This window comes from Symphalangus syndactylus, chromosome 2, assembly GCF_028878055.3.
Source record: "Symphalangus syndactylus isolate Jambi chromosome 2, NHGRI_mSymSyn1-v2.1_pri, whole genome shotgun sequence".
Classification (NCBI taxonomy): Eukaryota; Metazoa; Chordata; class Mammalia; order Primates; family Hylobatidae; genus Symphalangus; species Symphalangus syndactylus.
In genome coordinates, this window is record NC_072424.2 from 88,692,196 (window position 1) to 88,718,971 (window position 26,776).

Here is a 26,776-nt window from a genome sequence, read left to right on the forward strand (position 1 = left end):
CTATAATCCCAGCTACATGGGAGGCTGAGGCAGGAGAATCGCTAGAACTGAGGAGGCAGAGGTTGCAGTGAGCTGAGATGGCTCCACTGCACTCCAGCCTGGGCAATAAGAGTGAAACTCCATCTCGAAAAAAAAAAAAAGTCAAAAAACACACAAGAAAATAAAGTACTATGAGTAGGAAGCAGCCTCAAAAACTTCAGATACTAGAATTTTAGATACAGAATATAAAATAAATATGTTTAATATATTTATTTATTTATTTTGAGACAGGGTGTCACTGTTACCCAGGCTGGAGTGCAGTGGCACCATCTTGGCTCACTGTAGCCTCCACCTACCGGGCTCAGGTGGATCCTTCCACCTCAGCCTCCCAAGTAGCAGACTACAGGCGAGCACCACCACACCTGGCTAATTTTTGTAGTTTTTTTGTAGCGATGGAGTCTTGCCACATTGTCATGCTGGTCTCAAACTCATGAGCTCAAGCGATCTGCCTGCCTCGGCCTCCCAAAGTGTTGCAATTACAGGCGTGAGCCACCGAGCCTGGCCCCTCTTCCACTTTTAAGGACCTTTGTGATTATATTGGGCCTTCCCAGATAATCTAGGATAATCTCCCTAAAATCAGCTGATTAGCATTCTTAGTTCCATATGCAATCTAAATTCTCCTTAGCTGCGTAACCTAACATTTACAGATTCTGAAGATTAGGTCATTGATATCTTTGAGGATTCATTATCCTGCCTCCTATAAGCAGTAATCCACCTATACAAGAATCCCAGGTGCAGTGGTTCACGCCTGTAATCCCAGCACTTTAGGGGGCCAAGTTGGGAGGATCACTTGAGCCCAGGAGGTTGAGACCAGTCTAGCCAACATCACCAGACCCTGTCTCTATGAAAGAAAGAAAGAAAGAACGAGAGAGAGAGAGAGAGAGAGAGAGAGAGAGAGAGAGAGAGAGAGAAAGAAAGAAAGAAAGAAAGAAAGAAGAAAGAAAGAAAGAAAGGAGAAAGAAAGGGAAAGAAAGAAACAGAAAGAGAGAGAGAAGACAGAAAGAAAGAAAGAAAGAAAGAAAGAAAGAAAGAAAGAAAGAAAGAAAGAAAGAAAGAGAAAGAAAGAAAGAAAGAATTATAATCTCTTTTTTTTTTAGACTGAGTAGCTGGGATTACTGGCATGTGCCACGATGCCTGGCTAGTTTTTGTATTTTTAGTAGAGACAGGGTTTTGTCATGTTGGCCTGGCTGGTCTCAAACTCCTGACCTCAGGTGATCCTCCTGCCTCGGCCTCCTAAAGTGCTGGGATTACAGGCATGAGCCGCCTTGGCTGGCCAAGTTTAGTATTTTTATGATATCTAGATGAAGGCTTCTCCAGGGCCGGGCGCGGTGGCTCACGCCTGTAATCCCAGCACTTTGTGAGGCTGAGGCGGGTGGATCGCGAGGTCAAGAGATCGAGACCATTGTGGCTAACACGTCTCTACTAAAAACACAAAAAATTAGCTGGGCATGGTGGCAGGCGCCTGTAGTACCAGCTACTCCGGAGGCTGAGGCTGGAGAATGGTGTGAACCCAGGAGGCAGAGCTTGCAGTGAGCCGAGATCGCGCCATTGCACCAGCCTGGGTGACTGAGTGAGTCTGTGTCTCAAAAAAAGAAAAGCAAAGAAAGCTACTTCGTTTCTCAGAGAATGACAAAATCTGAAGGCTGTCGCTGTCTACTCCTGTTTCACCACTCATCTTTCACAAGCATTGTCACCAAAAAAGTCTACTTTACTCCTAACTCCTTGACAGCTACTTCCTGGATAACCCGATCTTCACACAACTGACTGTGTTAGGCCATTTTGGCGTTGCTATAAAGAAATACGTAGGTCGGGCGCAGCGGCTCATGCCTATAATCCCAGCACTTTGGGAGGCCAAAGCGGGTGGATCACCTGAGGTCAGGAGTTGAAGACCAGACTGGCCAACATGGCAAAACCCCATCTCTACTAAAAATACAAAAATTAGCTGGGCGTGGTGGCAGGTGCCTGTTATCCCACCTACTCAGGAGGCTGAGGCAGGAGAATCGCTTGAACCCAGGCGGCAGAGGTTGCAGTGGGCCAAGATCATGCCATTGCACTCCAGCCTGGGCAACAAGAGCAAAACTGCATTTCAGAAAAAAAAAAAAAAAAAAGAAAGAAAGAAAGAAAAAAATACCTGAGGCTGGGTAATTTATAAAGGAAAGATGTTTAATTGTCTCAAGGTTCTGCAGACAGTACAAGAAATGTGGTGCCTGCATCTGCTTCTGGTGAGCTTCAGAAAGCTTCTAATCATCACAGAAGGTGAAATGGGAAGCCAGCAAATCACATGGAGAGATAGAAAGAGACAGCAAGCCCAAGCACGAGACAGTGAGGAGGGAGGTGACATAGGCCTTTTTTTTTTTTTTTTTTGATATGGTGTCTCACTCTGTCACCCAGGCTGGAGTGCAATGGCATGATCTCAGCTCACTGCAACTTCTGCCTCCCGGGTTCAAGAGATTCTCCTGCCTCAGCCTCCCAAGTAGCTGGGATTACAGGCGTGAGCCACCATGCCCAGCTAATTTTTATATTTTTAGTAGAGACAGGATTTCACCATGTTGGCCAGGCTGGTCTCGAACTCCTGACCCCAACTGACCCACCTGTCTTGGCTTCTCGAAGTGCTTGGATTACAGACATGAGCCACCACACCTGGCCTGGTGCCACAGACGTTTAAACAACCAGAACTCACCTATCACTAAGGAAATGGTGCTAGACCATTCATGAGAGATCTGCCCCATGACCCAATTACATAGTAAACAGACTATCAAAAAGGGAATTTGGAGATTGAGTTGCTTACCTAACATAGCATAAACATGGTGAAATGAGTATATTAGCAATTCATGCAGGGCTGGCTTCATGGCCTACACGCCAGGCTTTAGTCTCAAAAGGGACTCATACTGAGTTTAATATCCTGCTGTTGGGTCATGAAATTCCTAATAATTTTCTCTATTTAAGCCCTTGGACTTATACCAGCGATTTGCCAGGGGTTCTCAGGCCTTAGGCCAGAGACTGAAGGCTGCACTGTTGGCTTCCATACTTTTCAGGTTTTGGGACTCGGACGGGCTTCTTTGCTCCTCAGCTTGCAGACAGCCTACTGTGGGACTTCACCTTGGGATCATGTGAGTCAATACTCCTTAATAAACTCCTATTCATATATACATTTATCCTATCAGTTCTGTCCCTATAGAGAACCTTGACTAATACACCAGTTTTGAAACCTGCTGCAACATTTCAAAGAAAATATTCACAGGCATACAAATAAAAACAGATTTTAGGCCGGGTGTGGTGGCTCACGCCTGTAATCCCAGCACTTTGGGAGGCCAAGGCGGGTGGATCACAAGGTCAGAAGTTTGAGACCAGCCTGGCCAACATGGTGAAACCCCATCTCTACTAAAAATACAAAAATTAGCCAGCGTGGTGGCGCACAAATGTAATCCCAGCTACTTGGGAGGCTGAGGTAGGAGAATCACTTGAGCCCAGGAGGCGGAGGTTTCAGTGAGCCGAGATCGCACCACTGCACTCCAGCCTGGGTGACAGAGCGAGACTCTGTCTCAAACAACAACAACAACAGCAAAAACTGAATTTAAAGATTGTCACATTTAACAGAAAAGAACACTTTTCATGCAGAACTCAGGTGAAAAAAATATTAATGAGGAAGACAAATCTAAAATTAATTTTTTCCTTTTAATTGAATATACAGTAGAATGCATAAACAGGTATCCTGAATTATATACATGAAGTCATTTTTGATTTCTTATATGACTGACATCTACAAGTTAGAGAAACTATCAGAGGAAACATTAAATGACATTGTATAAATTAACATTTACAATTAAATTCAGACTTACATAAAATGATGTAAATATACAGTTAAATCTTTTTAGAAAAATTATCTCAAGTAGAAAAATTATCTCAAGTCTTGATGTGGTGGCTCATGCCTGTAATCCCAGCATTTTGGGAGGCCAACATAGGAGGATCTCGTAAGCCCAAGAGTTTGAGACCAGCCTGGGCAGCATGGTGAAACCCAGCCTCTATAAAAAATACAAAAATTAGCCAGGCGTGCTGGTGCTTGTCTTTAGTCCCAACGAGACAGGAGGCTTGAGGTGGGAGGACCACTTGAGCCCAAGAAGTTGAGGCTGCAGTGAGCCATAATTGCGCCACTGCACTCCACCCTGGGCAACATAAATAAAAATAATAAATATTTTTATTTTATAAATAATAATAAAATATTTTTTATTTTATAAATAATAATAAAATATTTTTTATTTTATAAATAATAATAAAATATTTTTAAAGAAAAATGCTGGCCAGGCGCAGTGGCTCACACCCGTAATCCCAGCACTTTGAGAGGCTGAGGCAGGTGGATCATGAGGTCAGGAGTTCAAGACCAGCCTGGCCAACATGTTGAAACCTCGTCCCTACTAAAAATACAAAAATTAGATGGGTGTGATGGCGTGCACCTGTAGTCCCAGCTACTTGAGAGGCTGAGGCAGGAGGATTGCTTGAACTCAGTAGGCAGAGGTTGCAGTGAGCTGAGATCACGCCAGTGCACTCCAGCCTGGGCAACAGAGCAGGACTCTGTCTCAAAAAAAAAAAGAACTATGCTTTATATTTTAGTATCTTAACTGCATTTTTTTTCTGCTTTTTGTACAAGGTCCTTACATTTTCACTTTGCAATTATGTAGCTATCTCTGAATGCATGGCATGCATATCAATTAGGATTCTACCAGAAAAAGAACTAGTAGTGTGTGTGTGTGTGTGTGTGTGGTGTGTGTGTGGTGTGTGTGTGTGTGTAAGTTTATAAATTTATTGCAAGGAATTATTTGTTACCTTTCATAATTGTGGGGGCTGGCTAAGCAAGTCTGAAACCTTGGGCAGGCTCTTAGGCTGGAAACTCAGGCAGAAGCTAAAACTGTAGCCCAAGGTTAGAATTTCTTCTTTCTAAAGGCCAGGCACGGTGGCTCATGCCTGTAATCCCAGCACTTTGGGAGGCCGAGGCAGGCGGATCACCAGGTCAGGAGATTGAGACCATCCTGGCTAACATGGTGAAACCCTGTCTCTACTAAAAAGATAAAAAATTAGCCGGGCGTGGTGGCGGGCGCCTGTAGTCCCAGCTACTCGGGAGGCTGAGGCAGGAGAATGGCGTGAACCTGGGAGGCGGAGCTTGCAGTGAGCCGAGATCGTGCCACTGCACTCCAGCCTGGGCGATAGGGCGAGACTCCGTCTCAAAAAAAAAAAAAAAGAATTTATTCTTTCTTAGGGAAACTTCCATTTTGCTCTTAGGCCATTTAACTGATTGAATAAGGACCACCCAGAAAATTAATGGATGATAATCTCCTTTACTTAAAGGCAACTGTAGATGCTTATCCTATCTACAAAATTCCTTCTGCAAATTTCCTTTTTTTTTTTTTTTTGAGATGGAGTCTTGCTCTGTCACCCAGGCTGGAGTGCAGTGGCACAATCTTGGCTCACTGCAACCTCCATCTCCCCGGTTCAAGCAATTCTCCTGCCTTAGCCTCCTGAGTAGCTGGGATTACAGGTGCACGCCACCATGCCCAGCTAATTTTTGTATTTTTTTAGTAGAGACAGGGTTTCACCACGTTGGCCAGGCTGGCCTCAAACTCCTGACCTTGTGAGCCGCCTGCCTCGGCCTCCCGAAGGGCTGGAATTACAAGCATGAGCCACCGCACCCGGCCAGAAAATTTCCTTCTAGCAACACCTAAATTAGTTTTTGATTAACTGGGTACTATAGCCTTGTGAAGTCAACACAACTAACCATTATTACATCATGGGATGATGACATTATGATTCCTGAAAATATGAGCTGTGTTTGTTTGGAATGAAGAGCTTGGAAAGGGCAAGGCTTTGAGAATTCAAGAGCTTGTCTAATGTGATAATAAAGATAGCCAAAGACAAGATGATTTCAGCTGGGCTCGGTGGCGCATGTCTATAATCCCAGCACTTTGGGAGGCTGAGGCAGGCAGATCACTTGAGGTCAGGGGTTCGAGACCAGCCTGGTCAACGTGGTGAAACTAAAAATACAAAAATTAGCCATGTGTGATGACAAGCACCTGTAATCCCAGCTGTTCGGAAGGCCGAGGCAGGAGAATCAGTTGAACAAAGGAGGCGGAGGTTGCAGTGAGCTATCGCACCACTGCTCTCCAGCTTGGGTGACAGAGCGAGACTCCGTGTCAATAAAAAACAACAACGACAACAACAAAACTGCACTTACGTATGTTTTTGTTTAACTTGTGGACAAAGACTTGGATAGGTGCAAAAAATAAATCCTCTTTTGCAACCCAGAGCTCATTGTTCAGTATGAACTTTGATACATATAAGAAGGGATATTATGATACCTGAGGCAGTTAACTGATGGAGTATTGATAGCCATAAAGGTTGGTTCCAGGCCAGGCACAGCGGCTAAAGCCTGCAATCTCCACACTGAAATGGGTGTATTGCTTGAAACCAGGAGTTCAAGATGAGCCTGGGCAAGAAACTAACAAACACCTCATCTCCACAAAAATTTAAAAATTAGCTGGATATTGGGGCATGTACCTGTAGTTGCAGCTACTCAGGAAGGGGAGGCTAAGGCAAGAGGATTGAGCCAGGAGTTGGTGGCTGCACTGAGCTTTGATGGCACCACTGTACTCCAGCCTGGGTAACAAAGACAGACCCTGTCTCTTAATAAAAAAAGATTGATTCTAGGACTGTAGAAGAGATAAACAGCGTGGGATATGAGGGAAATCCTCAGCAGTATTAATTTTGCATTCCAATTTCATGTTGACATGATATAAACAATGGCTTTTTGTTTTAAAGGCTCTTATCTTGAGAACATGATGTCTGGAGTTAAAGGTATGGGCATATTCCACATATCTGTACTATTCTTGAGTGAGATCGCTTAGGAATAAATATGATTTGAACTCATTCATGTTAAGAGAGGGTGTCAAATTGAAAACCAGGCAGATCCACCACCTACAGTAAAAAGGACCCTAAATTGGTTGAAGAAATTAGATCCCAAAGATTCTTGGTGAATTTTGAAGTCTTCATCAGTATATCCATATTAAAAGGAGATGACAGAAGCCAAAATAAAAGAATTATGGACTGACAGGACAACTGGATTAAAATTAGCATTAGTTTCATTAAAAGGGGCTAATTTGAAGATAAATCTTTTGACTCCAGCTCTTTAGAGGATCTAAAGTGACCTTGATGGACAGTGGAACAAATCACAACATGGAATTCCTTGAATAAAAATTTATTGACTTTAAATAGTTTAGCCTAATGTTACATTTACACAATTTAAAAAAAAACAAAACCTCTTTACACTGTTTCTAAAACAAACAAACAAACAAAAAGACAAGATGATTTCTTCTAGGAGCACTGGAGAATAGAAGAATATTTCAGTAAGAATAAGAAAATGTTGCCAAGCATAGTGGCTAACACCTGTAATCCTAGCACTTTGGGAGGCCAAGGCAAGAAGATTACTTGAGCCCGTGAGTTCAAGACCAGCCTGAGCAACATGGCAAGACCCTATCTCTACAAAAAATTTAAAATATTAGCCAGGCATGGTGGTGCACCTGCAGTCCCAACTACTTGGGAAACTGAGGTGGGGGGGAATCGCTTGAGCCTAGGAGATTGAGGCTGCAGTGAGCTGTGATCATGCGACTGAACTTTAGCCTGGTGACAGAGCAAAACGCTGTCAAAAAAAAAAAAAAGAAGAAGAAAATGACAGGGAGTTGAACTCTCAGTTCAAAGAGTAGAGACCCAGAAAAGTTCCACAATAACCTTAAAAGAGCTGATCTCTTCATATATACAACCATAAATCATTAATTTACAATAAAATTAAACTAAAAAAACTGATTTCTTGCAACTGCCTGGCAGACAAAGCCCCAAATTTAATTTTGCAGATTATAGAATTAAAACACAACATACAACTTCATCAAGTCTTTCATGTTAAGATGAGGGTATTGGGAAGGAGGTAAACTCTTAGACGTTGGGAATATGTGGGTGAACTCAGGCGAAGCTGGCAATCTTATACCCCCAAATTCCCTGACCTTCCCTTGCCAGTGGAAACAGAACTCCTTCACTGTCTCAGGAAACTGGTTTCCCTTGTTTAAACCTTTCCAAAGGCAGTAACCTCACAAGAGGATGCCTGTTCTCCTGAAGACCCACCCCAACCATCCCTGCCTGCCTCCATAAACCAGTTCACTCCCAGAGTGCCTTGGGGAGAAAATTAAAATATGTGTTCCAAGTAGATAAGGCTTTACATACCAAAATAATTGCAAAATCTTGCAAGTTGGTATTAATAGGAACCTAAGAAATTTGTGGGAATGCATTGAAGTGTTAAAGGAATATGCAATGTAACACAGAATTGGGCAAATTTTACCAGTACAAGGCTTTGACTAGAGATTCTGAGTTTAGTGTTCAAAGCGGAGCAGCTGGAGGTAGCTCTAAGTATTTGCTTGATTAGTTCATTGAAGCCTAGACTGAGGACTGAGCGTGGTGATTACTTGAAAAGAAGGCATCTTGGTTCTAGTTCTATTTGAGATTAATTATTTAAATATTCAGAAATGATTTTTGAAATACAGAGGTAATATATGATCATTAAACTAATAAAAGGTTATATAATATTTAGAAGTTATTTTATTTTATTTTTTGAGATGGAGTCCAGCTCTGTCGCCCAGGCTGGAGTACAGTGGTGCAATCTTGGTTCACTGCAACCTCCACCTCCCGGGTTCATACAGTTCTCCTGCCTCAGCTTCCCAAGTAGCTGGGACTACAGGCATGTGCCACCATGCTCGGCTAACTTCTGTATTTTTTTAGTAGAGATGAGGTTTCAGCATGTTGGCCAGAGTGGTCTTGAACTCCTGACCTCAAGTGATCCATCTGCCTCGGCCTCCAAAAGTGCTGAGATTACAGGCATGAGCCACCACACCCGGCCTTTTCTTTTCTTTTCTTTTTTAATAAAGAAGGAGTCTCATTGTGTTGCCCAGGCAGGTCTCGAACTCTTGGGCTCAAGCAGTCGCCCCGCCTTGGCCTCCCAAAATATCGGGATTACAGGTGTGAGCCACCATGCCAAGCCATAAGTATTGAAAAGTTGTGGGGTTTTTTTTGGTTTTTTTGTTTGTTTGTTTTTGTTGTTGTTGTTGTTGTTGTTGTTGTCATTTTGATATGGAATCTTTGTCACCCAGGCTGGAGTCCATTGGCACAATCTCCACCCACGGCAACCTCCACCTCCTGGGTTCAAGCGATTCTCCTGACTCAGCCTCCCGAGTGGCTGGGATTACAGGCATGCACCACCAAGCCCAGCTAATTTTATATTTTTAGTAGAGACAGGGTTTCTCCATGTTGGTCAGGCTGGTCTTGAACTCTCGACCTCAGGTGATCTGCCCGCCATGGCCTCCCAAAGTGCTGGGATTACAGGCATTAGCCACCTTGCCTGGCTGAGAAATCTTTTTTAATTACCAAAAAGTATAAAGAATAATGGGTATTGTTCATTTATCTCTCACTATGCTAGAACAAATTTGATAATTTTTTGTAGCCTTTTGATTTATTACTCAAAAACTGCACTTTTTAAATTTAGCTTTCTGATTCTGTGCTTGTGCTCTCAACACTTTCGTGATTTTCTGCTCCTTGATAAGGAAAACAAACTTGATCCTGTTATAGACACATTTAGCACACATGGAACCACCATCGGCCCTCCTGACATCTTTTTGTTTTAGACAATCTCATAAGAACTTTAGGTCTTGTTTGGGAGCTGCTGTGGCTCAGGCCGGTTGCCCTGGCACTTGGGGAGGCGAGGCTACACGTTCGAGGCCAACCTGGTCAACACTGATTAAAAAAAAAAAAAAACTTTAAGAAAAAAAAAAGAACTTTAGGTCTTGTAGCACGAACCCCTGGAAGTCAGCGTGGGCACATGCCACATGTGGAGTTTGGTGCTTTCCCAACCTTCTTGATATCAAGGTAAACTAGGCTATTACCAGGGGTTCAAGAGAGACTTGCATAAGGGCTAATAGAAAACTTCCCCATTGCCCTTTGAAAAATAAATTCGTGAAAGGCAGTTTAATAGTTCATTTTGTGCTGCTTGTAATATAATACCACAGACTGGGTAACTCATCATGGACATAAATTTACTGGCCCACAGCTCTGATGGCTGGGAAGTACAAGATTGAGGAGTTGGCATTTGGCAAGGGGTTTCTTGCTCCATCATTCCATAGTGGAAGGGCAAGAGAGGGAGTGTGATATTATGTACATATATTAATAGATAGGTTTGCATCCAAAGCTCCTGGCTCATAACCCCCATAGCTCTTGTTATAATGTTGAGGCACTTTGGGCCTCAGAAAACAGAATCTCTCTCTCTCTCTCTAGCCTTCCCTTGCCCTACTTTCATTTACTGCTTTCTCTCCCCAAGGCAGGACTCTTCTCTTGCCTTTCTGTTTTGAAGCTGGTCATAAAGAAATTCTCAGACCTACCTGGTCTGATTGTAGGTCATTATACCCTCAATTCAGAAGTGGTTCTGCCCCATACCCTGGAAGAAGGAATGCTGCAAGGGAGCCCAAGACGAATCTGGGGTCCCTGTGACTCAAGGCCTGAACAGGCAGGCCTTGCTGAGTTTCCCTACTCGGTCTGTTAGTGTTAGATCATACCCTTTTTGTCCAATCACATTTCCAAATGGTGGTCAATCATGCCTATCCAATGAAGTTTCCATAAAGGTCCAAGAAGACAGGGTTTAAGGAGCTTCCAGAAAGCTGAACACATGGAGGTTCCTGGAAGGTGGTGCACTCAGGGAGGGGACAGAGGCTCTGTGTTCTTTCCCCCATTCCTCAACCCATATGTCTCTCCATCTGTATTCTTTGTAATATTCTTTATAATAAACTGGTAAACATAAGTGTTTCCCTGAGTTCTGAGACCCATTCTAGCAAATTAATCATACTCAAAGAGAGGGTTGTCAGAGCCCAGAGCTGGTCAGTCAGAAGTTCTGGAGGCCCAGACTAGTGACCGCTGTCTGAAGTGGAGGAAGTCTTGGGGACTCAGCCCTCAACCTGTGTGATCTGAACTATCTCCAAGTAGATAGTGTCAGAATTGAATTTGAGGACACCCAGATGGTGTCTGCTGCAAAAGTGATTGCTTACTTGGTGCGTGGGAAAAAACCTCCACGCATTTGATCACAAAAGTCTTCCATGTTGATGATAGTTGTGGTGTGAGAGGACAGAAAAAACAGTTTTGAGTTTTTCCACACTCAGGGACAGAGAGAGAGAGAGGAGGGCAAAAATTGTTTTTTTAAATAAGGAACCCACTCCCACTGTAATGGCATTAATCTATTCATGAGGGTTGTGCCCTTATGACCCAAATACTTCGCGTAAGGGCACACCTCCCAACACCACTGCATTGGGGCATCAAGTTTCCAACATGTGACCTTGGGGGAAACATTCAAACCACAGCAAAAATGTAGACTGAAATTTAATTTCACATTATGGTGTCAAAAATAGATTAAAACCAAGGAAACAAACTTGCTTTTATGTTCTGATATATTAATTCATTCATTTTGTCCTTAAAAAGTAATGTAGTTGGCGCAGTGGCTCACACCTGTAATTCCAGCACTTTGGGAGGCCAAGGCGGGTGGATCACCTGAGGTCAGGAGTTCGAAACCAGCCTGGCCAACATGACAAAACCCCGTCTCTACCAAAAATACAAAAAAATTAGCCAGGCATAGAGGCAGGCGCCTGTAATCCCAGCTACTTGGGAGGCTGAGGCAGGAGAATTGCTTGAACCCAGGAGGCAGAGGTTGCAGTGAGCCGAGATCACACCATTGCACTCCAGCCTGGACTACAGAGAGAGACTCTGTCTCAAAAAAAAAAGAAAGTACACAGACATATCGGAACACTCGCTGAATATAGATGCTGTTGCACTCTCTTAGTTTTGTTACAAAGCAAACAGTAGGTTCATAAATGTTGTTCTATTATGTATCAACTGAAAAAAATTTATATTCCAAAAAAAAGTATTTGAAGACACATGGGAATAGAATGTGCCCGCATTAAGAGCAGAGCTTTTACAGGACCACCTGTCTCCCGCTGGCTCCCAGCCACCACTGAAAGCAACTGCTACCCTCAGAAAGACAAGATGGTCTTAATGATTTCACTGGACTCATGAATCTCATCCTCCTTGATGACCAGCAGAGGCACAAACCTGATGATGTTGCCATGGGTTGGCTTGGCCAGAAGTTCGTTATCTTGAAGTTGTAGACACACCTTCCAAGCATCACAATCTTTGGTTTCTTTAGTAACAGTAGCGTTTAATAATCCTTTTCCTCTTAACGGCAGTTACAACATCAGAAGTTAGCTTCGTGAGTTCATTTCTCAATACCCATTTTTTCTGCATTTTCAGCAACGTCTAAAACTTCAAGGGCTGTGATAGCCACTCAGCAGCCTAATGGGTTGCCAACGTATGTGGACCCATGTTCCCCTGGCTTAATGGTCAGCATTATGTCATCATCACACAGCACCGCAGACATAGGGGATAAGGCCCCAGAAGGGGCCTTTCCGAGGAGGACTATATCAGGTCTGACATTTTCACGTTCAACAGCCAGCCGTCTACCAGTTCTGGCTAATCTTGTCTGTATTTCATCAGCAATAAACAGAACCTGGTGCCTGGTGTGGAGCTCTTGCACTCCCATTAGGTAACCTGGATCCAGAACAACAACACTTGCTTCACCCTAAATTGGTTCAACCATGAACGCAGCCACATTTGGATCCTGAAAAGCATGCTCCAGTGCAGGCAGATCATTATAGGGAATGATGTCAAATCCCAGCATAAACGGCCCCAAACCATCATAACTGGTCGGGTCTGTGGAACTGGACCCAGCAGAAAATGTCCTACCCCAAAAGTTTCCAGCTGCAAAAACAACCTTTGCTTGTATTTCTGAATGTCCTTCACGATATAGCCCCACCTACGAGCTAGTTTACAGGCAGTCTCTGCCGCCTCCATTCTCGTATTCATGGGAATAACTGTGGTAGTTGAAAAGTTTAGTAATATACTCCTCGTATTCGCCAAGTATGTTATTATAGAAAGCTCTAGAGGTTTGTCCACATGACTCTTTAGAGCATTCACAATCTTGGGGTGACAATGCCCTTGGCTGACAGCACTGTAAGAACTCAGGAAGTCAAAATATTTTCTGCCTTCTACATCCCATAAGAAAATATCGACTATTTTTTCTTCCTACGGTTCAGACTAGAATACAGACTTTTAACCCAAGATCTAGGGATGGCCTTCAGGGAGTCCAAAATCTCATGACAGCACCTGACCATGCAGGACACACGGCAACTATGAAGCACAGCCTGTTTTTTTTTTTCGTATTTGAAAGTTGGTTCTTTTTTTTTTCTTTTGAGAGGAAGTCTTGTTGCTCTGTTGCCAAGGCTGGAATGCAATGGTGCGATCTTGGCTCACTGCAACCTCTGCCTCCCGGTTCAAGTGATTCTCTTGCCTCGGCCTCCTGGGTAGCTGGGACTATAGGCATGTGCCACCTTGCCCAGCTAATTTTTGTATTTTCAGTAGGGATGGGGTTTCACCATGTTGGCCAGGCTGGTCTCAAACTCCTGATCTCAAGTGATCTGCCCACCTCAGCTTCCCAAAGTGCTGGGATAACAGGTGTGAGCCACCACACCTGGCCCAAAGTTGGTTCTTTTTTTTTTTTTTTTTTTGACACGGAGTCCCACTCTGTTGCCCAGGCTGGAGTACAGTGGCAACCTCTGCCTCTGGGGTTCAAGCAATTCTCCTGCCTCAGTGTCCTAAATAGCTGGGATTACAGACGTGCATCACCATGCCCGGCTGATTTTTTTTTTTTTTAGTAGAGACAAGGTTTCACCATGTTGGCCAGGCTGGTCTTGAACTCCTGGGCTTAAGCAGTCCTCCTGCCTTGGCCTCTCAAAGTGCTTGGATTACAGGAATGAGGCACTACACCTGGCCACCTCTCTTTTTTTTTTTTTTTTTTTTTTTGAGATGGGGTTTTGCTCTTGTTGCCCAAGGTAGAGTGTGGTAGTGTGATCTTGGCTCACCGCAACCTCCACCTCCTGGATTCAAGTGATCCTCCTGCCTCAGCCTCCCGAGTAGCTGGGATTACAGGCATGCACCACCACACCTGGCTAATTGTGTGTGTGTGTGTGTGTGTGTGTGTGTGTGTGTGTGTGTGTGTGTGTGTGTGTTTTGAGACGGGGTCTTGCTCTGTCGCCCAGGCTGGAGTGCAGTGGTGCCATCTCGGCTCACTGCAACCTCTGCCTCCCAGCTTCAAGTGATTCTCTCTGCCTCAGCCTCCTGAGTAGCTGGGATTACAGGCACCCCCCCCACCACCACCACACCTGGGTAATTTTTGTACTTTTAGCAGAAATGGGGTTTCGCCATGTTAGCCAGGCTGGTCTCGAACTCCTGACCTCAGGGGATCCGCCCACCTCTGCCTCCCAGGGTGCTGGGATTACAGGTGTGAGCCACCATGCCCGGCCCTAATTTTGTATTTTTGGTAGAGACGGGGTTTCTCCTTGTTGGTCAGGCTGGTCTCAAACTCCCGACCTCAGATGATCTGCCTGCCTTGGCCTCCCAAAGTGCTGGGATTACAGGAGTGAGCCACTGTGCCCAGCTGCCTCTCTTTTTTTAATCATCTTATATTTCATTTCAAAATTTCTAGCCGGGCGTGGTGGCTTACACCTGAAATCCCAGCACTTTGGGAGGACGAGGCAGGTGGATCACTTGAGGTCAGGAATTCAAGACGAGCCTGGCCTACATGATGAAACCCCATCCCTACTAAAAATACAAAAATTAACTTGGCATGGTCGCAGGCGCCTGTAGTCCCAGCTACTCGGGAGGCTGAGGCAGGAGAATTACTTGAACCTCAGAGGCAAGGTTGCAGTCAGCCGAGATTGGGCCACTACACTACTCCACCCTGGCTGAGATCAGGCCACTGCATTCCATCCTGGGCAACAGGACGAGACTCCATCTTAAAAAAAAAAAAAAAAAAAAAAAAAAACACCTCCTTTCTGAATGAAAATTAAAATGTCCCAGCTCTGTGAAATAAGCATCAGCTTGATAGTGGGACTAATCAACTTTGTTTTTGTTTTGTAGCACATCGTATTTATTATATACTTGAAGACATCCAGTATTTTCCCACACAGGATTTACTAAAAAAATGACAATAAAAACAACAGAAAAGTCTTGTAATCTGTCGACAGAAAACACTAGCCTAATTTTAAAGACTGAAATTTGTCTACCGTGATATATTTTTGTTATCAGAGTAGAGTAATACCACTAAAAGATGGAGAGGGGGTGTCTTAGTAACATTCTTTTTTTTTTTTTTGAGATGGAGTTTCATTCTCGTTGCCCAGGCTAGAGTGCAATGGTGCAATCTCGGCTCACTGCAACCTCCGCTTCCCAGGTTCAATCAATTCTCCTACCTCAGCCTCCGAAGTAGCTGGAATTACAGGCATGCGCCACCATACCCAGCTAATTTTGTATTTTAGTAAAGACGGGATTTCTCCATGTTGGTCAGGCTGTTCTAGAACTCCCGACCTCAGGTGATCCGCCTGCCTGAGCCTCCCAAAGTTCTGGGATTGTAGGCATGAGCCACCGCGCCCGGCAGTAACATTCTTGTAGTTAGACTCTCCTTTACAGAAAGAAAACATGAGGACGAGGTACAGTGACTCATGCCTGTAATCTTAGCACTTTGGGAGGCTGAAGCAAGAGGAGTGCTTGACCCCAGGAGTTAGAGACCAGGGCAACACAGACAAACCCCGTCTTAAAAAAAAAGATAAAAATTGGCTGGGTGTAGTAGCTCACACCTGTAATCCCAGCACTTTTGGAGACCAAGGGGGGCAAATCACTTGAGGCCAGGAGTTTCAGACCAGCCTGGCCAAACATGGCAAAATCCCGTCTCTATAAAAAATACAAAAATTAGCTCAGTGTGGTGGTGCACACCTGTAGTCCCAGCTACTCAGGAGGCTGTGGCACGAGAATCACTTGAACCCGGGAGGCGGAGGCTGCAGTGAGTTGAGATCGCATCACTGCACTCCAGCCTGGGTGACAGAGTGAGACTCTGTCTCAGAAAAAAACAAAAAACTGAAAAAGAAAGAAAAAATATGAATAAGAAAGTCCTAGATATGAAAGAAAAAAACATGAATAAGAAAGTCCTAGATGTGAAAGAAAAAAACATGAATAAGAAAGTCCATGGGTATCAAAGATGCCCTCCAACTCCCACTGAATGGCATTTTCAGGATGGTCCCTCATTCGGTGACAAGTTTGGACACATTACTGGGTTAAATGCTGTTCCCGTAAAATTTATGTTTACCTGGAACCTGTGAATGTGACCTTTTTGGAAATAGGCTATTTGCAGATGTACTCAAGTTAAAATGAGGTTATACTGGACTAGGGTGGGCCCTAAATCTATTATGACTAGTGTCATATGACTAGTGAAATAAGAAGAGGGAAGTTTGTTCACACAGATACAGAGAGAAGATGGCCGTGTGGAGACAGAGATTCGAGTTATGCTGCCGTAAAGCAAGGACTGCCGAGGCTTGCAGGCAACACCAGAACTTGGAAACTGCACAGAAGGATTCTCCCCTGTGGGCTTCAGAGAGATCGTGGCCCTCCAGACATCTTGATTTCAGACTTCTGGCCTCCGGGACTGTGAGCTAGTCAGTTCCTGTTGTTTTAAGCCACTCAGTTTGTGGCAATTTTCACAGCAGCCTGAGGAAACTGACACAGGCATCAATTAAGCTCTTCTCATACCCTATCAGGAGGAGGCGGGCAACCCTTCCTTAATCTGGTCAGTATCCTCATCCAACAGAGAGAAGTTTGATTCTTTTAATTTTTTTTTTTTTAATGAGACAGAGTCTCTGTTGCCCAGGCTGGAGTGCAGTAGTGTGATCATAGCTCCCTGCAGCCTCGCACTCCTATGCTAAAGGCCTCGAACTTCTCCTGCCTCATCCTCCCGAGTAATAGGGATCAGGGGGCATGTCGCCAGGCCAGGCTAATTCTATAATTTTTTGGTAGAGACAGGGTCTCACTATGTTGCCCAGGCTGGTCTCAAACTCCTGCCTCAAGCAATTCTTCCACCTTGGCCTCCCAAAATGTTGGGATTACAGGCATGAGCCACTGTGCCTGGCTAGAAGTCTGATTTGGTTTGTTTGTTTGTTTGAGACAGAGTCTCGCTCTGTCACTCAGGGTGGAGTGCAGTGGTACAATTTCGGCTCACTGCAACCTCCACCTCCCAGGTTCAAGTGATTATTGTGTCTCAGCCACCCCAGTAGCTGGGATTACAGGCACCTGCCACCACATCCAGCTAATTTTTGTATTTTTAATAGAGTCAGGATTTCACCATGTTGGCCAGGCTGGTCTCAAACTCCTGACCTCAAGCGATTTGCCCACGTTGGCCTCCCAAAGTGCTGGGATTACAAGCGTGAGCCACTGCACCTGGCCCTCAAAATTGGCTCTAATCACATAGTGTTTAACATCACCCCAGCTTGCATAAATTAAGTGCTTAATAAATGTCATTGTTCATTTATCTCAGACACATTATTTGCCAGGAGAAAAATAAAGGATATCCTAGACACAGAATAGTGAATGAATATGCAAAAAATAAGTAACAAGTGCAGCTCACTTTAACAATACGCTTTTTAAAATGTGCATAAATTGAATTATTTAAAGTAAAATCAAGAGCTTTGGTTTAAAACAGAACTCTAGCAATCTTCTATAACATAACGAGTTTTTTTTTTGTTGTTTTTTTTTTTTTTTTTGAGATAGGGTCTCTCTTTGTTACCCAGGCTGGAGTGCAGTTGTGGGAACATGGCTCACTGTGTCCTCAACCTCCCAGCCTCAGGCGATCCTCCCTACTGACTATAGGCATGCACCTCCATGCCTGGCTAATTTTTTTTTTTTTTTTTTTGGAGAAAGAGTCTCTCTGTCGCCCAGGCTGGAGTGCAGTGGCACGATCTTGGCTCACTGCAACCTCTGCCTCCTGGGTTCAAGCAATTCTCCTGCCTCAGTCTCCCAAGTAGCTGGGACTATAGGCACAAGCTGCCAAGTCTGGCTAGTTTTTTGTATTTTAGTAGATACAGGGTTTCACTGTGTTGCCCAGGCTGTTCTCGAACTCCTGACCTCAGGATCCACCCGTCTCAGCCTCTTAAAGTGCTGGGATTACAGGCGTGAGCCACTGCACCTGGCCCATAATGAATTCTTAATATTATGTAGCTATTCATGTTAAGACTTCCTGGTCACCTCCTTCAACAACTGGGAAACATCAGTTTTGGAACCCATAGTCATATCTAATAAAGGCTCATTCTCTTGCCGTATCTTAGAAATAAAATAAAACAATAATCAATACAAAGAATTGCTGTCTTTGGTCTCCATACTTTCTCATTTTTACAACAAACTTCTTAGCAAACCTCACAATATCAGTGTAAGAGTCAATTTTCATACTTTGACCTAACACTCTACCTTATAGGTACTCAATGAATATTTTTTTGAATGAACAAAAGAATTAATTAATTAGTTAATTAATTAGTTCTAAACCTAAGATTATTCTGGGGTGCGGAAGGAACTAACATGAAAAATTTAGAGAGATAAGCAACCATATCAGTCTTTCCCTTTTTTTTGAATTTGCATCATTGGCTAATTAAGCACTTTTTTTTTTTTTTTTTTTTAGTGTGTGTGACTCACTTTATTGCAATTTTCATTTTATTGTGGAGTGGTCTGAAATTGACTCTGCAATATATTTGAGGTATGCCTGCATTCAACAGCATTTCTATTTTTTCTTTTCTTTCTTTTTTTCGAGACAGAGTCTCACTCTGTCACTCAGGCTGGAGTGCAGTGGTGTCATCTTGGCTCGCTGCAACCTCCACCTCTAGGGTTCAAGCAATTCTCTTGCATCAGCCTCCTGAGTAGCTGAGACTACAGGCATGCACTACCACGTTCAGCTAATTTTGGGGTTTGTGGGGGTTTTTTTGTTTTTTGTTTTTGTTTTTGAGACGGAAACTCGCTCTGTTGCCCAGGCTGGAGTGCAGTAGCGCGATCTCAGCTCACTGCAACCTCCACTTCCTGGGTTCAAGCGACTCTCCTGCCTCAGCCTCCTGAGTAGCTGGGACTACAGGCGCAAGCCACCATGCCCAGCTAATTTTTGTATTTTTTAGTGGAGACAGGGTTTCACCATGTTGACCAGAATGGTCTGGATCTCTTGACCTCGTGATCCGCCTGCCTTGGCCACCTAAAGGGCTGGGATTACAGGCGTGAGCCACCGCACCTGGCCATTTTTGTATTTTTAGTAGAGATAGGGTTTCACCATGTTGGCCAGGCTGGTCTTGAACTCCTCATCTCAAGTGATCCTCTTGCCTCAGCCTCCCAAAGTGCTGAGCTTACAGGTGTGAGCCACTGCACCCAGCCTAAACACATCATTCTTAAACTACCTGACCTTTTGGAACTAACAGTTGAAGCTAGGAATTCTCTATTTTGCCACTCTGTCTACAATCCTCCATTATCTACATAATATTACAGCTCTTCCATTATATTGTGGAATGGCCATGAAGTAGCACAAGGCTCAACGTCAAGTGTCCTCTGATACTCCATCGCACGACTAAACCCCATGTCACTTAGCAACATTTCCCTGCCCTGCTCTCCTAGCTCTTGTTGGGAAGCCTGCTCTGAGACTGTGGAACTTGGCAGGGGTGAAGGAAAATCCAGTGACTGATGCTTTATGTCCAGGAATTTTCAAAGCCTATAGATGGCTTTTGGTTTTTGTTTTTCTTTCTTACTTTTTTTCTTTACTAAAGGATTAGAATTTATAAATAATAGAGTTACTGCACAATGGAAGATGCAGAACACAAACACGTTTAACTAGAATAGTATTCTTTAGCACTGGTGGTACCACACCTTTATTGCTAAAGACCTGCTATTGGGAAATGGGGACACTCCCCTTCTCACACTTCAGGTTACAGCCCTGTCCAGTTAAGCAATACACTACTTCACACTGGAGATCTTAATTTAAAAGAGTTACAACTAACTTTTATGTAGGGCAGCAAGGTGCATGAAAAGGAAAACAAATGAGTACAAAGGATAAAAGAATCACTCCTTTCTTTTCTTTCTTTCTTTTTTTTTTTTTTTTTTTTGAGACAGAGTCTCAGTCTGTCACCAAGGCTGGAGTGCAGTGGTGCGATCTTGGCTCACTGCAACCTCTGCCTCCCAGGTTCAAACGATTCTCCTGCCTCAGCCTCCCAAGTAGCTGGGATTATAGGCACCCGCCATTATGCCTGGCTAATTTTTGTATTTTTGTAGAGATGGGGTTTCACCATGTTGGCCAGGCTGGTCTTGAACTCCTGACCTCAGGTGATCCACCAGCCTCGGCCTCCCAAAGTGCTGGGATTACAGGAGTGAGCCACCAAGCTCAGCCCTTTCTTTCTTTTTTGAGTCAGTCTCGCTCTTTTGCCAAGGCTGGAGTGCAGTGGTGCGATCTCAGCTGACTGCAACTTCTGTCTCCCAGGTTGAAGCAAGAATCACTCCTTTCTATATAACACCTTGGTATAATTATAATTCTGAGAGGATAAAGCAAATACATAAACACTAGCCTATATGGACAAAGCTAAGCTAAAATTACTGCAAAACCTTGTTCACATATTTGCTTTCTTTAAAAAATTAAGCTACAAAATATCTATTGGTTAATCAATTAAAGTAGTAATTATAATAATTAAATAGTCATATGTAATTAAATTCATAGTAAAATACTTAGTTTTTTTTTTTTGAGACTGAGTTTTGCTCTCGTTGCCCAGGCTGAAGTGCAATGGCGTGATCTCGGCTCACTGCAACCTCCGCCTCCTGGGTTCAAGTGATTTTCTTGCCTCAGACTCTGGAGTAGCTGACATTACAAGAGCCCACCACCATACCCGGCTAATTTTTGTATTTTTAGTAGAGACGGGATTTCACCACGCTGGTCAGGCTGGTCTCAAACCCTTGACCTCAGGTGATCCACCCGCCTCAGCCTCCCAAAGTGCTGGGATTACAGGCGTGAGCCACCACGCCCGGTCAATACTTGAATTTTTTTATATACATATATATTTATTATACTTTGAGTTCTAGGGTACATGTGCACAACGTGTAGGTTTGTTACATATGTATACATGTGCCATGTTGGTGTGCTGCACCCATTAACTCGTCATTTACATTAGGTATATCTCCTAATGCTATCCCTCCCCGCTTGCCCCCCAATACTTGAATTTTTAACCACTCAAGGCAGAAATAATTCATTTCCTTTCATCCAAAATGATGATTTTTATTTTTCATCTACCTTTCTTTCATAAGTATTTAATAATTGTAAACAGTATAACCAATACTTATTAATAAATGCATGTTTTTATGATGTCAGAATTGAATTAAACTTCATGTTTTCTTTTTTCTTTTTTCATACTTCACAGAATAAAGTCATTTTTAAAAAGCTACTTTAAAAGTATATGTGTTGTGGCTGGGCACGGTGGCTCACATCTGTAATCCCAGCACTTTGGGAGGCTGAGGTGGGTGGATCACCTGAGGTCAGGAGTTCGAGACCAGCCTGGCCAACATGGTGAAACCCCCGTCTCTACTAAAAATTAAAATTTAGCCAGGCGTGGTGGTGAGCACCTGTAATCCCAGCTACTTGGGAGGCTGAGGCAAGAGAATCACTTGAACCTGGGATGCAAAGGTTGCAGTGAGCCAAGATCATGCCATTGCACTCCAGCCTGGGTAACAGAGCAAGACTGCCTCCAAAAAAAAAAAGTATACGTGTTGTAATATGAACAGATACCAAAGTACCCATAATTACCTGATATGTGCCCATTAAAAAAAAGGTATCACTTTTACACTGGTGACAACAGAATATCCTCTTTAAATGTTTGTAATTCTTTTTTTTTTTTTTTTTTTTTGAGACAGTCTTGCTCTGTCACCCAGGCTGGAGTGCAATGGCGCGATCTTGGCTCACTGCAACCTCCGACTCCCAGGTCCAAGTGATTCTCCTGCCTCAGCCTCCCAGGTAGCTGGGATTACAGGTGCCCCCCTGCCCCACCAAGCCCGGCTAATTTTTGTATTTTTAGTAGAGACGGGGTTTCACTATGCTGGCCAGGCTGGTCTCAAACTCCTGACCTCAGGTGATCCACCCGCCTCTGCCTCCCAAAGTGCTGGGATTACAGGTGTGAGCCACCGCACCCAGCCAAATGTTTGTAATTCTTACATTCTCTGGAATAAAATTCATTAATTGAGTTTATATTGAAATGTAGCAACTCCTAGTTTCATAAATTTTATGTATGTAATATTTGAAGGATCCTGATTTTTTGCTTTCTTATTACATAGTGCTAAATACACAGTATATATGAGATTTTGCAGAGTTGAAAACTATAATTGTGGATTTCAAATAAATAATGCTAAACTAGTTATGTGGAAAATGAGAAGGTTAGGTTTATTTGTAAATATCTACTTGGGTAGATTATCTTCACATTCTCTAATTGCATGGCTTAAAGTTCTCTCTCTCTCTCTTTTTTTTTTGAGAGAATCGTCCAGGCTGTTCTTGAACTCCTGGCCTCGTTGGATCCTCTGGCCTTGGCCTCCCCAAGTGCTAGGATTACAAGCATGAGTTACCATGCCTGGCCTATGTCAGCTTTTTAAGAACCTTGAGATCAAAGAAATAAATGAGAAATTCTGAAAATTTCCGCATGTACTTAAAACTCTGTAACTATATACTATATATTAAAATCTACCAAAAAATTGATGGTTGGGAAGTTGCAACCAGGATTTAATAGCCTTGTTTTATAAAAGTATACCAAAACAAGCAGGAAAACCTAGTTAATAGCTTTTAAACAAAATTTGCTTACAAATTATAGTTTGATACAATTATAAAGTAATAAATGGCATAAGTTACATAGATTATGTATCACATGGCTGACCATCTGGTGCCTTCCAAAGGCTGCCAAAACTGCTGCAAGCCAGGCTGAGGCTTGAAGAACCCCCGAATTCCTGCATCTAGAAGGATGCCAGTGTCTCTTGTCTAGGGCATTTCAAGGAAATGTCTTCTCCCTATTTCCCTGCTCCCGACCAGTTTACACAGATTACAGGGAATCTGTATGATCTGGAGGCTGAGAGAAAGGTGCGAAAAGGTAGAGTGACAAAAATGGACTTTTAAAAACTGTTCCATCAGGTGTTCTTTGGTTACAAGTAGAAGAAAGGTATCCTAACCCAATTTAAAAGGGGATGATCAGCCAGGTGCAGTGATGCATGCCTGTAATCCCAACATTTTGAGAGGCCAAGGAGGGTGGATCACTTGAGTCCAGGAGTTGGAGACCAGCCCTGGCAACATAGCGAGACCCCAACTCCAAAAATAATTAAAAATTAGTCAAGCATGGTGGCACATGCCTGTAGCCCCAGCTACTCCAGAGGCCGTGGTAGGAGGATCAATTGAGCCTGAGAGGTTGAGGTTGCACTGAGCTATGCTTACACCACTGCACTCCAGCCTGGGCGACAGAGCGAGACCTTGTCTCAAAAAATAAATAAAAATTAATTAATTAAAAGGGGATGATCAGAAATCCAGAGAGGATCACAGATCCCAAGTAGAAGTCGCAGATGTCAAAGTTGTCAGACCACTACTCTCTCCACCTTTCTCTGGAATTGTACAGTTGCTGTATCTGTTCACACATCTCTGATGACTGGATTTCCTCATTTATGAGCATGCATACACCAAAACAAATGGCTGCCACTCCTCACACTACCTGACTGTCCAGCTCTGGTGTCCTCCACTGAGCTTGTTACTCAAAGTCGAAGTCTCTGGGTTCAAATTAGCAAGCAAAAGAATTGGATTGGTGCTCGTATAAGCAGCACATATACTAAAACTGGACCAATACAGAGAAGATAAGCATAGTCACTACGCAAGGATGACACCCAAATTTGTGAGACATCCCATGTTAAGGCGGGGAAAAGCATCTGAATGGATTAGGTGTGCTTCTCTGATCCAATCAGCTGTGGCTAGGGAGACAAGGTCTAATGGTAAGTAGCATAGCTGCCCCTGCCAGGGACTCTGTGGCAGGGAAGATTTTCTGAGATGGGGAAGTGGGTAGGGATAAGACAATTAGTATCTCAAATTCCTAGACACCAAATAGGCTGAAATGGACTTTCTAAATTGGACTTTTTCAGTCTTTATCTCTCAAGTTAGAGATTCAGGCTCTGGAGGGAAGAAGGGTCAGATCATATTAGCTTATTTTCCTTATTCCAAGAAAGGCAGGATTTTGGTGTGTGGCACATATAGCTTGGTTTGTTAAAAATTTGAGTGGTCTGTCCAGGTACAGTGACTCACGCCTGTAATCCTAGCACTTTGGGAGACCAAGGCAGGTGGATCACTTGAGGTCAGGAGTTTAAGACCAGCCTGGCCAATATGGTGAAACCCCATCTCTACTGAAAATACAAAAATTAGCTGGGTGTAGTGGCGGGCGCATGTAATCCCAGCTACTCGGGAGGCTGAGGCAGGAGAATCGCTTGAACCCGGGAGGTGGAGGTTGCAGTGAGCACAGATCATTGCCACTGCACTTCAGCCTGGGCAACAAAGAGAGACTGTCTCAAAAAAAAAATAAATAACCAACTAAAACCTGTGTCCAGATAACAGAATAGCTTTTGTTCTTCAGCTTCACATAAAAATATCACTATAGCCGGGCACAGTGTCTCATGCCTGTAATCCCAACACTTTGGGAGGCCAAGGCGGGGTGGATCACCTGAGGTCAGGAGTTCTAGACCAGCCTGACCAACATGAAGAGACCCCGTCTCTACTAAAAATACAAAATTAGCTGGGTTTGGTGGTGCAGGCCTATAATCCCAGCTACTTGGGAGATTGAGGCAGGAGAATCACTTGAACCTGGGGAGGTGGAGATTGTGGAGAGCTGAGATTGTGCCATTGCCCTCCAGCCTGGGCAACGAGTGAAACTCAAAAAAAAAATTTTATGTATATATATATATATATATATCACTATAGATTGATTGATTGATTGAATTAGAAACAAGGTCTCTCTCTGTCACCCAGGCTGGAATGCAGTAGACTGATCACAGCTTACTATAGCCTAGAACTTCTGAACTCAAGCTGTCCTTCCTCCTCAGCCTCCCAAGTAGCTGGGACTACAGGCGCTTGCCACCAGGCCCCAATAACTTTTTTTTTTTTCTTTTTGGTAGAGACATGGTTTTGCTATGTTGCCCAGGCTGGTCTCAAACTCTGGGACTCAAGTGATCCTCCCATCTTGGCCTCACAACGTGCTGGGATTACAACTGTGAGCCACCATGCCCAGACCACATAAAAATATCCCGAGAGGAGCGAGTCCCAGCCCCGCGCCTGTCGGGCGGTCCTCTCCCGTCCCATCCCACCCCACCGCCGTGCCCACCAGCCATGAGCTCCACGCAGTTCAACAAGGACCCCTCGTATGGGCTGTCAGCCGAGGTCAAGAACTGGCTCATGTGCAAATATGACCCCCAGAAGGAGGCAGAGCTCTGCAGCTGGATTGAGGGACTCACCAGCCTCTCCATTGGCCCCAACTTCCAGAAGGGCCTGAAGGACGGGATTATCTTATGCACACTCATGAACAAGCTATAGCCGGGCTCAGTCCCAAGATCAACCGTTCCATGCAGAACTGGCACCAGCTAGAAAACCTCTCCAATTTCATCAAGGCCATGGTCAGCTACGGCATGAACACCGTGGACCTGTTCAATGCCAACGACCTGTTTGACAGTGGGAACATGACACAGGTGCAGGTGTCTCTTCTCACCCTGGTGAGGAAAGCCAAGACTAAGGGCCTGCAGAGCAGGGTGGACATCGGCCTTAAGTACTCAGAGAAGCAGGAGCCGAACTTCGACAATGCCACCATGAAGGCTGGCCAATGCACCATCGGGCTGCAGATGGGCACCAACAAATGCACCAGCCAGTCGGACATGACTGGGTACAGCACAGGGAGGCATCTCTACGACCCCAAGAACCACATCGTGCCCCCCATGGACCACTTAACCATCAGCCTTCAGATGGGTACAAACAAGTGTGCCAGCCAGGTGGGCATGAAGGCTCCCAGGACCCGGTTGACACCAAGCTGGGAACCAACAAGTGTGACAACTCCTCCGTGTCCCTGCAGATGGGCTACAAGCAGGGCGCCAAGCAAATCGGCCAGATCTTTGGCCTGGACCGGCAGATATATGACCCCAAGTTCTGCCCAGAAGGCACAGTGGCCGACAGGGCTCCCTCAGGCGCGGGGCGGTCCCTGAATATCCCCCTTACTACCAAGAGGAGGCTGGCTACTGAGGCTCCCAGCACGCTCTCTCCCCGCATCATCTCCCCATCTGAGTTTTTGGGTTTTTCTGTGTTTTCATCTTTTTTTTTTCTTAACCTGTTCAGTGCTGCCAATCAACCCAGGGTCTGTGAGTGGTGGTGTGGGATCAAGGAGAAGGTCTTTTTTCCCCCTTGCCTTGGTCCTTCGCAGGACTGAGCCACCAGGCTGTGGGGCAAGGGGTCAAAGCTATATCCCCATATGTGTAGGGTGAAGGTCCCTGCTGGCACGTCCAGGCTGTGGGCTGAGCTGTGCTGGGGAGAAGAGACCTGGGCTTGGAGGGAACCAGTCCCCGAAGGTTTCCGGTTGACTTGTCTCTTCCCCATTTTGTCAGCCAATGAGTTTGTGGTTTCTGTACCCGCAAAACTTTCAGGAAGTATTAACAAAAGAAAAATACTTTTTTTTTTCCAGAGGAA

General features: G+C 44.3%; 2 non-coding genes and 2 pseudogenes across 2 annotated transcripts; 3 read left to right on the forward strand and 1 right to left on the reverse strand.

Moving 5' to 3' along the window:
* Positions 1-3,131: 3,131 nt before the first annotated feature.
* LOC129472110 (calponin-2-like) lies at positions 3,132-26,455 on the forward strand (annotated as a pseudogene).
* On the forward strand, positions 6,254-6,379 carry LOC129478174 (small nucleolar RNA SNORA40). The gene has a single exon (XR_008656328.2). It is a non-coding gene; the product is annotated as a small nucleolar RNA SNORA40 (small nucleolar RNA).
* On the reverse strand, positions 12,135-13,055 carry LOC129472150 (ornithine aminotransferase, mitochondrial-like; annotated as a pseudogene).
* LOC129477723 (U6 spliceosomal RNA) lies at positions 23,871-23,977 on the forward strand. The gene has a single exon (XR_008655915.1). It is a non-coding gene; the product is annotated as a U6 spliceosomal RNA (small nuclear RNA).
* Positions 26,456-26,776: the final 321 nt, after the last annotated feature.